Genomic DNA, 12,108 nt, shown 5'->3' with positions numbered 1-12,108 from the left:
GTGCCACTGAGACCCAGATACACTCCACCTCCTGCGCTGGGATCCAGGCCTCACCCCAGTCCTGTCCCTTTACCTTGAGGGGACCCTCCCAAAGACTCTCCCGAGAGGTTGTCTTCTCTAAAGATTGACTTAAACCTCTCTTCAGCCCCAAACAGCTACTCGTGGTGAATTGAGCCCTCCGGGCTTCTCGGTCTCGCCAGGACCTTCCCAGCGTTCTCCTTCTTAGCGCCTCAACTGCATTTCCTGCAGAGCACCCCTCTTCTGCACCCACAGACACACATTCTAAGACCTGGGGCCTTTCCCTCTGCTCCCACTGTTGACTTCTTGGGATCATTTTGGTTGTTTCTGTTCCCTCTGGCACCTCCATCCCTGCTAGGCTTTGGCCACGGCTTCTTCCTCATTGTCTCTCCCTCGAAAGGGTGTTAATCCTGGGCTTCCAGGCCTTCAAGGCCCTGAGTTTCCCAATTGAGTTATTTCAGAGTACAGACTGCCAAGGCTAGGGCCCTAGCTATGGTGGGTCATAGAGCCTCTGGTCAAACCTCATTGGCTTCTCTGGTCTCTCAAAAGAACCCTAGAGACCCTGTCCACAGGGCAGGACAGGGCAGAAAACGGGCAGAGCAAACTGTGCCACAACTCGTGGAGTCCTATTTCAAATCTGGACTGCCGACCAGTCATGCTGGCCCTTTTGCTTCAGTGCAGCACCTAGCAAGGAGCTGGAGGCACCTGCCGTGCCTCCAGCCTTGAGAATATCCCAATACCTAGAGCCAAAGGTCATGGCTGCTTCTCTTTTCCCTGTCCCTGGGGCCCAGAGGGGACTACTTTCTCAGCTTTCGTGCTCAGGCCCCCTTCACTGGGCCCTCACGGTAATCATCTGCTGCCATGGTGCCTGGCTTTTCCTCTCAGGAAAGCAGTCTTGCCATCATGGCTACTAATCATTCCTTAGAATGTGGACTTGCCTCAGCTAGGGAACATCTTTAGCAGGTCAGGGGTGGATGTAAAGGACAACTCCCTCTTCCAGAACCTTTTGCTCAAGAGCAAAGGTATCTTAGCTCCAAAGGCCAACCCAAAGCCATTATTAGAGAGAAGCCAGGAGAAGGGCAAGAAAGAAAGGCAGGCCCAGGTCTTGGTATGAGGGAGGCCAGCAGGAGCTTCAGAGCAGAGCCAAGAATGAGACAAGTCCCCAAGGCAGGTTCCTCCCCTTTCCTCCTTCTTCACTCTGTGCAGGCCAGACTGTGATATTCTTGGGCCTTGCCTGGGCCCCTTCCCACAAAGTTGGGGTGTGAGCTAATAAAGCTTTCAGTCCAAGGCTAGCATCCCCTAGCATGGAAGCAGGGCACACTGCACAGAGACGGGCCATTCTCTAGCCAGGAGGGCAGGAGACAAAGCCAGCATCCAGGCTCCCTAGGCTTGGCTGTGGGCAGATCTCAACCACCTAGTCACAGCCAGAGAGCCTGCATCCCCTCCTCACCACGGGCTGCAGCTTAAGTGGCTGCATTGAATTAAAGGATAGATTGAGGGCCTGGAGCAGGCCCTGCACTGACTGACCCCCAGCCTGGGGGTGGGTTTTAAGTGGGCTGCGAGGCTGGGTGGCACTGGGCCAGAGTGCTCTGTACTATTTTGGCCAGTTGACCCCCAACTCTTGACCAAGCTCTGGACCAACTCTTGACCAAGCTGCTCCAGTCTGCTCTGGCTGCTCCCCCTTCCTAAGGAGGAATAGGAGGCTCCTGACTCCCACAGAACCAAGATGGGGTGGCCGATAGCTTCATTCAGGCTCAGCCTGACCAAAACCCTGGTTCCCAAGCCTCCCACAAGAGTGACAACAGCACAACCTTACTCAGACAGGTCAGACATTTATAAAACAAGTGAATATTCACAAACAAATTGTGGGAGAAACACACCTTCCCAGCAATAGAAAATCTCTATAAAGTGCATTTTACCTGCAACCATCTCTTCCCCATGCTGGCCCTTGGGTCAGGATTTGGGGCATTGTTCCGAGGGAGCCCTCAGGGCCACCTGAGCTGGGAGAAGGGAGGCATGAAGCCACCATGGAGCTCCAGGCTACTGGACATACCCTCTCTACCCTGACCTTCCCTCCTGGCTCCAGGAGTGCACTGCCTGACTCCACTGGCAGGTTGATCTGGGAACGGGCTGGCATGCTAGGGATGGTGGAGAAGTAGGCAGAGGTGGTCCTGCCAACCTGTACCTTAGGGAAGAGAGCCAGCAGCAGACAGGCAAGAAAACGAATCATCCTGCTACCTGAAGGCGATGCTAGTGAATACTAATCTTTGGCCTTCCCACGGTCTCAGATTTGCCCTTCCAGGTTTGCTTGACTCTCTTTCTGGCAATGGCCCCTGATTCTCTTTCCTCTCGGCTGGGGCTGAGGGAACAGGGAAGCCCCCAACCCAATGCTCTGAATGCACACCATCATCCACTGTGCCCTGCTCCCCCTCCCACGATGATGGGACATTTCTAGTGAGGGTGACATACATACAACAGTTGGACTCTAAAGGCAGCTCTCTGGCTGAGAAAACCTGAGGATATCTCAGGAAGAAGCCTGTCAGTGTGGTGGACAGCTACAGGAGATGGGTCTGGCCCCAGGGTTCTGGTCCAAGGACAGAAGGACAGTGAGGGACAGGGCTGGGGCCAAAAGAATTAACAGATCTGAGGCTAGGAAAGGTCACAGGGGAGGTAGAAAGGAAAAGGCCCAAAGGCCAGCTTAATGATACATGTGAGGACAAAAATCCAAACAGGAATCAGCCTCATAGCCACACACACACACACACACGTACCCCACACACACACACACACTTTGTGGCTCAAGTGCAGGCCAGAGGGTGGAAGGAAGACTTGCTTTAGTTGGCCACCATCGTCCTTTCCATGACATCTTTCTCAACACAGGCCTTTGGCAGTGGGAAGGAAGAGGTGGGAGGCACAGGCCACTCCCGGAATGCAAGGCTTGGCTTCTCTGGGTCAAACCTCCCACCTACTGCTCCTGGAAGGAATGGTGTGCTGGATGTAATCTCTAACTCGGACTTTTGCCAACTGCCCCTGGCAGTCCCCATCCCTGAGTCCCTCTGCCTGAGTCCTTGGAGCTCAGCTACTGGGATAGCTGACATGGCAGTCTGGATGCTGACAAGTCCAGGGCAGGCCCTGGAAGCCAACAGAACAAAGACTAGAATGGTTTCCCTGGCTGGGTGTCAGCTGTCCTCACTGGCAGCACTGTGGTGCCTTGGAGTGTGGCCAGAGAAACCAGGGGGCCTTACGCCACTGGAACCTGGTCTCCTCCTGGTAGAGTGAGTGAGTTTGATCCTGGCCCCTCCACAGCTCCTGGGTAAGCTCTGAGGCTGGCTCTCAGCTTCTGGGGAAGGAACAATGACAGCTGGGATCTAACTTTAGGTTCTAAATCCTGAAAAGGTAGATGTGCTGTCTTAGGCTCCTATTACAGTACCAGGTATACCCTGTATATACAGGTATATACAGTCAGGTATCTGCGTGTACTTCTGTAGGGTGGTGGAAATTTTTTAGATCTGTCTATGGCCTCATGCTCAGTCCCCAATGCCCAAGGAAGGGCATGGGACTGAGCCCAGTGGCAGAGAATTTTAAAATAAGAAAGAGAGGCCAGGTGGCTACGTCTGGACAGCATCCATCCACTCCGGCCTGCTCAGCCTCCAGGTCAGAAAGCAGGAACTCAGCAGGGCTCTGGCTGCCTCCAGAATCCCATGCTTTGGACAAAAGCCAGAACTGCTGCCCTCCTACTCCACAGTCTGACGTAAGGAGGGAGGGAAGGAGGTCTAGTGAGGCAGATGCCAGGATCCCAGCTAGGGTCCTACCACTACGTTCTGTTCAGACAAGGCAGCTGGCTTGCAGCAACAGGTCTCAGCTGAAAGTCACTGCCATAACCTCGAGCCTTGTGTCTGGAGGCCGGGAAACAGCACTGGCGTGCTACAGGTACTCCCCCAGCCCAGGCAACATTCAGAATCATGAGTGTCAACAGATGCATGCACACGCAAACAGGCACACCACTCCCTCCTCTGCACACGCGCACACACACACACACACACATGCTCGCTCTATCTCTGCCCGGTGATCAGCTTCTCTGCAGGTTGTACTCTGCTGCCGCGGTGGCTGCTTGGGCACCCAGGCTTTGCTCACGGAGCAAGGGCTCTGCAGCTGCAAGAGAAAAACAAGTGCAAAAGGAGTATTCAGGAGGCTGCTCAGTTGCCCAGGGACACAAGCTCCTCTGGCTGCTTCTCTGGGGACATTCAGAGTGGGACCTGGGAAGAGCTGAAAGAGTGAGCTGAAAGGGCCACGGTACCTGGGGACAGGTTGTTGCTGGGATGCCACTGGGATGAGGGAATACTGCCCCTCTGAGGTGTTGATGCAGGACAACCTCCCCACTGCAGGCCCTCCACCCAGGGCTGTAGACAGCAGAGGAGGAGGAGGACAAGGCTATGTGAGAGTCACATGAAGCCTTGGGGGATACTTGCTCAGATATGACAAGGGCAGCTTCTGAATCAAGGCACAACAGCTGCTGCCAGAGATAGAGAATCAGGAAAAAATGGCTGGAAGAGAAGCCCACTGGGACCAGTAATTTTGAAGAGTAAGGCAATGACTGAGTTTAGAATCAGCAGGTGAGCACATTTCCACATATAGATGAAAGCACCCTGGCACAGTGCTGGAAGATTGTGGGGGCAGGAGGGAGAGAGGAGACACAAGGATGACTCATTTTAAAGATTTATGACATCCGGAATCTGGGGCAAAGAGAAGAAACAGCTTCATCCCTGATAACAAAGGAAGGACGGGGTGCGCCTGTCACAATGCTGAGTTGTCTGTTTAAATAGGTTTAGTGTGTCTGAGAGTCTACAGAGACACACAGCATCCCATTAAAAGTTTGTGCAGTTTAAATGTGGGTGAGGTAGATAATAAGTAGGCTTCCTAAGCCTGCCATGGGTCAGGTACTATACACTTGTGCTGTGGCTGAATTCTGTCCCCCACAAAATTCTTATGTTGAAGTCCTAACCCCCAGTACCCCGGAAGGTGACTGTATTTGGAGACAGGGTCTTTAAAGACGTAATTAAGTTAAATGAGGTCATTAGTGCGGGCCCTAATCCAATATGACTGGTGTCCTTAAAGGAAGAGGAAATTTAGACCCAGACAGTACAGAGGGAAGACCATGTGAAGACACAGGGAGAAGATGGCTGTTAATAAGCCACAGAGAGGAGCCTCAGAAGAAAAGAAGCCAACCCTGGCAACATTTTGATCTTAGACTTTTAGCCTCCAGAACAGTGAGAGGACACATTTCTGTTGATTAAGCCACCCAGTCTGTGGTACTCTGTCATGGCAGCCTGAGCAGACTAACACAACTTGAGATCCCAGTAACCTTGAAGCTTGCCCTCCAGTTTTGTAGACAAGAAAACAGAAACCAGAGAGGAGAAGGAACTTGCCCGGGACAACAGCACTGATAAGTGGCAGAGCCAAAAAAGGAAATCCACATCTGTCTGATTCTCAAATCTGTCTTTTTACCAGCAAGTAATCTCTATACAATAGTATTGCTCATTAAGACTTTTAGAGAAGAAGACTTTTAGAAGAAATTCAACATGGCACCATGAAGACTAATATCCAACAGACATACATGTGAATTAAGCTGTTATTAGAAAAGGGAAAATGCTCTTAAAGTCAAAGACATTGGAGACAAGGATTCAGTATCATGCAATGCTTTTAAGGCCACATGCTAAATCTGAAGCAGATTTTATCTGATGATAATTTATCTGGAAGCTGGGCAAAATAAAGAGCAGACATAAGAGTGGGTGGCTGTATAGGTCAGTACTGTGTGTCTTATTCTTTTTTTTTTTTTTTGAGATGGAATTTCACTCGTTGCCCAGGCTGGAGTGCAATGGAGTGATTTTGGCTCACTGCAACCTCCGCCTCCCAGGTTCAAGCGATTTTCCTGCCTCAGCCTCCTGAGTAGCTGGGATTACAGGCATGTGTCACCACATCCGGCTAATTTTGTATTTTTAGTAGAGATGGGGTTTCTCCATGTTGGTCAGGCTGGTCTCTAACTCCTGACCTCAGGTGATCCACCCGCTTTGGCCTCCCAAAGGATTACAGGAGTGAGCCACCGAGCCCGACTTTTTTTTTTTTTTTTAAAATAGATGGAGTCTTGTTCTGTTGCCCAGGCTAGAGTGCAGTGGCGTGATCTCGGCTCACTGCAACCTCTGCCTCCTGGGTTCAAGCAATTCTCCTGCCTTGGCCTCCCAAGTAGCTGGGATTACAGACACCTGCCACCACAACTAATTTTTGTACTTTTAGTAGAGATGGGGTTTCACCATGTTGCCCAGGCTGGTCTTGAACTCCTGATCTCAGGTGATCCGCCCACCTCAGCCTCCCAAAGTGCTGGGATTACAGGCGTGAGCCACCGCACCTAGCTGTGTGTTTTATTCTTTAAAATATGTGTTATTTTCAATAATTTTTCCCTTTAAGCATATACTATAATAACCTAGCCATTTTTTTTTTGCTACAAATGTATGTATTATTAAGGTGTACATGTGTTTATTGAAATACGCTGATTGTGAGTATATACTCCACACACAGGGCTCTCTCTGGCCCCTATTGTTAAACTAAAGAGATGGCTATTCTTCTAAAATAGAAAACTTTCAGGATTGCAGGATATACCACAAAAGGTCCTCCTTACCCAACACCTCCATTTTGTGTGTGTGTGTTTTATCCATTTTCAGGGATGGGGGAAGATAAAGAGTGCATGAAGATTCCTTAGAATAACTGCTGTTAATCTGGGGTTCCTGGGCCTTAAGGAGCCCAAGGATAGGCTTCGGGGCGGTCCATGGAGCCTCTGGAGTGATGTGCACATTCCTCTCTGTGTGTGAACATATGCAGTTTTCTGGGTATGGGTTCCATCCTCCATCGACTTTCCAAAGTGGGGAGTAACCCAAACAGGGTTTAAGAACCAATGCCTAAGCTTAGAAGATAAGAGGGTGAGGTACAGTCAGGTGGATATAATGATAACAATTCAGACACATGTTGCCTTCGGCATCAGTTAGTTTTGGACAGGCTCATGAAGGGAGGGGGCGGTGTCCTGGCCTCAGATAAGCCCTAGTCACCCAAGTCCCTCTGTGATGGTTTCAAAGCTACCAACGCAGAAAACCAAGGTTTAGAAGAACCAGCTTGGCCTCGCCTACAAAACTAGTCAGAGGCCTGTTCAACTAGTTACTCAAGCTGCTTGATCAGCAGATAACTAGTTGGTGCTGTACTCCTGTCCTCAAGCTAGGGCATGCGTCTGTAGAAAAAGGGGTCTGGGGAAATCAAATGAGGTCTTGCAGAAAAATGATGACAGCGGGACTAAAGGGAAAGGAAGAACAGCCAAGGGGAGGCACCAAGGGAAAAATCAACTCATAAAACATTCACTGAAAAATCAATCTCTTAGTTATCCAACTCTTTCAACCTGTCATTAATACAAGAAACACAGTGGCAGCTAGAACAAAAAGTAGCGTAACGACTGTCTCCCTCTGCACCCCAATGTTAGTTAGCATGGCCTCCTGGGTACCTTTGCCCTCACACCCCTTCCCATCCATTAGACGCTATCAAGAACCCAAGTGTATAAGTCTGCCCGTCCCTATGCTCCTCGCCCTGGAGGGGTGGATGCACGTGTGCAGGCATGAGTTTATGCTGGCAGAGGGTCCACAACAGCTGACGGTTTGGAGGAAACTTTGTTTGCAGACTGTCACAGAGTCTCAATGTTTCCCTCTCCCCATCATATTGGACAAGGCACAGTGCCCAAGAGCTTGAGAAAGGCAGAGGGTTCGCTACCTGCTTCCGAGTGAGGGTCAGGGAAGTACAGCTGGGCCTGGATGGGGGAGAGAGCTGAAGCTCTGAGCTCAATCACATTCCTCAGGTCAACCACACCTTTACCCTTCCCACAGCATGCAGATCATGCAAGAAAGTGGAAGGGACAGCCATCAGTCAACGCCTACTTATGAAGTGCGAGGGAAAGCGCTAGGGGACGTGAGTCTAAACTTCTGATTTTAAAGGCAGGAACTGAGAATCAGAGAGGTGAGACTATTGGGTGGAGTCTCACAAGAGACAAGTGGCAGGTCTGGGACACAGACACTGGTTTGACTGTAATGCTGGCAGGTCTCGGATGCAGACACTGGTCTGAGTGTAACGCAGGGCTCTCTGGCCAATGCCACACTGCCTCCACTTCCACTATTTAGCATTTTACCAATTGCTAGTGCCTTTCACCTTACAAGGACAGAGTATACAACTAAACTAGTGTCAAAAAGACATCAAGGAGAATCCAGAAGTCAGGTTTTACTCGATGATTTACCCAGTCAGGCTTACTGCAGGGCTAACAAAAGCCGGCGGGGGAGGGGAAGAGGTGATCCTTGGCCGGGAACCTTTTGTATTCAGTGGGGCTTCTCTCCACAGATAGTCTGTACCAGCAGAAGGGCAAATGGAACACGTGAGCTGTTCTCCCCATGGCAAAAAAATTGGACCAATGAGAGAAATCTGTACACAATTCAAGGCTAATGGAATCCGGAGCAGTCAGCAGCTTTGGGGATTATGGGGAACCATTTGAAACAATAGCTATTTGGGGGCTGGCTTGTTTTTCAGTTTAGTGAATGCTGTAAAATAAAACTAAATGCAGAACAGATAGCTGGTGTGGATTTGACGTAAGTGTAGAACCTACTGATTGGAGGCCATGTTTTCCTACCAGATCAGTTTAAATTTTAAGTGACTGTCCACCCTGTACACTGCCACAGGCCTGAGGCATTAGAAAAACAGAATCCAGAACTATAGAGCTCAGAGCTAAAGGAGACCTCAAAAGGCCCAGGATGTAGCCTTCAGGCTGGTGAAGAATGACTATTCACATCTTACACCTAAAGCATGGCAGAAAGGCTATGGATCCAGCCCAAAGTCACACAATTAAAAATGACACAGGAAATGGAGGAAAAAGGGACAAGTCTCCCTGCCACCCCCCTCCCCCGACCCAATGTAATATGATACCAATTTGGGCTACATAGCCACAGCTCTGTGATCCATTCAGCTTAGGGTGCTGGCTCTGACAGAAGTAACACCAACATAATCAAAGACACCCAGAGAAGAAAGTACAAGATGATAATGTGATTCCATTTGCATAGTGCATTTTACATATTCAAAGACTTTTTCGACGGGTAGGGCAGGTGACAAGATGCTATTATCACCATTTTACAGCTGAGGATGCTAAGCATCTTTAGGCCCAGGTGCTTCTGCCAGCCTCTCACATGGTGAGACATGGTGTACTCTTCTTTTCTCAGGATTTCCAAAGAACACAGCTGTTCCTCCCTAGTCTGTCTTGGAGGGAAGTCTGCACCACCTCAGATCCTCTGACCTCTGCACCCCCAACCTTCACAGTCTAGCCTGGCCTTAACTCCCCACTGAGCCACCAGTGGAGGGCAGAGTAAACCTCAAGAATCAGTCCTTAAAATCCCAGTAGGCTGACAATCTTCTGGACTCCAGGGCAAGAGATGGGCACTTACCTCTGCATCCTTGTCATGTCTTCCCTTGGAATCACTGTCAAGCCTCTCAGCTGACTTTCTCTCCCCTACCTGTTCCTCTGCAGGTCCTAGCCCAATGCCTAATTCATCCTCCCAAAATGCCAATTTGATCATTCCCTTTCCAAAATGTTTCTTCACTCCCAAAGAGTACACCAGCAGACTCACGTGCCTGCCATTTACAACCTTCCATAATCAGACCCAACTGTAACCTTGTGTTCCTCTACAATAATAACAATACCTATAATAATAACTACTGCTTACCAAGCACTTATGACCCACACACTTGATAAGTGTCTTGCCTATAACACAGTCACCGTTAGCTGTCTACCAGTATCCACACTTCCTGGTTAACAGAACCTAAAATGTGTTCAGGAGGCAATGGGCTTGGCCCAGAAAATGGATTACGATTAGTCTAAGTCAGTGATTCTCCAAGTATGGTCCCTGGACCAGCAACTCTTATAATACAGAACTGCAGCCTCTTCTGTGCCCCGACCTTACCTTCTTACTCAACTTTATTTTATTGTTTTCATAGCACTGATGGCCTCTTGAAATTTTTTTTTTTTGTGAGACTGAGTCTAGCTCTGTCACCCAGGCTGGAGTGCAGTGGTATGATCTTGGCTCACTGCAACCTCTGCCTCCTGGGTTCAAGTGATTCTCCTGCCTCAGCCTCCCGAGTAGCTGGGACTACAGGCACCTGCCACCACGCCTGGCTAATTTTTGTATTTTTAGTGGAGACAGGATTTCACCATGTTGGCCAGGCTGGTCTCGAACTCCTGACCTCGTGATCCACCTGCCTCAGCCTCCCAAAGTGCTGGGATTACAAGTGTGAGCCACCACACCCGGCTGGCCTCTTGAAATTTTAAACATTTATTTGTTTACTGTCTGTCTCCTTCCACTAATATGCACCCAAGGGGGAAGGGATATTGCCAGTCTTGTACACAACCATATCCCCAACGCCTGGAACAGTGTCTGGCAAAGCATGAGCTCTTGATATGCGTACGGAAGGAGTGCAGCTGCCCTTCTGTCCCTTCTCTTTTGTCTTTGATCAAGAATTGATGGCTGAAGCTGGGGCTGCCACCCAAGCCCAGACCAGCAACACTATTTCTGGGCCTCTTGTTAGGTAAGAAAAATAAGCCCCTATTTGTTTTAGCCACAGTAATTGAGCTTTCTATTATTAGCAGACCCCCACATTTCTAGCTGACACAGATTTAATCTTTTTTTTTTTTTTTTTAGACGGAGTTTTGCTCGTCACCCAGGCTGGAGTGCAATGGCACGATCTCGGCTCACTGCAACCTCTGCCTCCCAGGTTCAAGTGATTCTCTTGCCTCAGCCTCCCGAGTAGCTGGAATTACAGGCATACGTCACCATGCCAGCTAATTTTGTATTTTTAGTAGAGGCGGGGTTTCTCCAAGCTGATGAGGCTGATCTCGAACCCCCAACCTCAGGCGATCCGACCACCTCGGCCTCCCAAAGTGCTAGGATTATAGGCATGAGCCACTGCGCCCAGCCCAGATTTAATCATTTAATCGTTGCAACAGCAACCTAATTTATAGGTGAGGAAACTGAGTCTCATAGCAGTTAAGTCATTTGTACAAGATCACATAAACCTTCAGCTGTTTTTCTTGTCCTAAGCGCCCTGCTCACTGCCTGAATCCAACTCACTTTTCAGGCCCCCTAGTGCAAACTTCTGTGATATGTTCCCTGATTGTTCCAGACCACACCAGCTCCCTTCTGCTAAGCTTGTATAGTCTGTATCATTTGTCCAGGAATTCTAGGTTATTGCTCCTTTTTATCTAAGCAGACTGTTCAATCCTTATGGATGGACAGCACATCACGTTTTATATGTTTAATGCTCCCCCTTCTTCACCCACCTGCTGGCAACAATTTCATGTTGAATTGGACACCGTTAGCTTATTGAGCAACCTTGACCCAGACATTTAACCTCTCTGTTCTTTGGTTTTCTCATCCAAAAATCAGAGTGTCAGCCTGGCAAGTTCCAAATTTGTAATACAGGATGAACTTTGCTTAGTATCACAGAGCTAAGAGATAACTGAGAGAGTAGTAGGTTGCTGGTACTCCCAGGAACAAGACAGCACACATCTGTCCATCAGCAATGTCTATGTCAAAGAGCCCAGGAAAGGTGAAGGGTGCAGGCATCAAATGCCCATCTCAGTGAGCACACAGGTCCAGACACTCAAACCAGATGGCCGCAGCCTGGCCCTGAAGTAAGAAGGATCTGATAAAAAGAACCTGTCAGCTCCATGGAGAAAAATCACCCTCCAATCTACATGGTGCATAAGGAACAGCTTGAGATGATGACTCAGAGGGGACAGGAATTTACATTTCCCCAAGAGTGGCATAAAAGGCCCTTCCTGCTTTGGGAAAGGAGAAGCCAGTGTTTTGATGACATTCAGGAGGCTTCCAAGATGAGCACTGCCAGGGAGGTGCAGAGCTGAGGCCACAGGACAGGTGAGAAGGGAGGAAAGGCCGCAAAAGGCAAAGATGATGACAGACTGGGTCTACTGGTCCTCAGGCGGGGCTGGGCCAAGTAAGACACAGC

The 12,108-nt window shown here is 49.4% G+C and overlaps 1 protein-coding gene across 3 annotated transcripts in view; it reads right to left on the bottom strand.

Annotated features, from left to right (window-relative positions):
- Window positions 1–1,834: 1,834 nt before the first annotated feature.
- CRY2 (cryptochrome circadian regulator 2) overlaps window positions 1,835–12,108 on the bottom strand; it is a 36,751-nt gene continuing 26,477 nt past the window's right edge. For all 3 annotated transcript variants that reach the window (XM_055281807.1, XM_055281805.2, XM_055281806.2), the window contains exon 12: window positions 1,835–4,170. The gene's annotated coding sequence lies outside the window, so the exon portion shown is untranslated. The remainder of the gene's footprint in view (window positions 4,171–12,108) is intronic.

The sequence above is a fragment of the Symphalangus syndactylus genome, chromosome 6 (genome assembly GCF_028878055.3).
Source record: "Symphalangus syndactylus isolate Jambi chromosome 6, NHGRI_mSymSyn1-v2.1_pri, whole genome shotgun sequence".
In the NCBI taxonomy this organism is placed as follows: domain Eukaryota; kingdom Metazoa; phylum Chordata; class Mammalia; order Primates; family Hylobatidae; genus Symphalangus; species Symphalangus syndactylus.
Note: the sequence above shows the minus strand (reverse complement) of the source record. Positions and strands in the feature narration are given on the sequence as shown.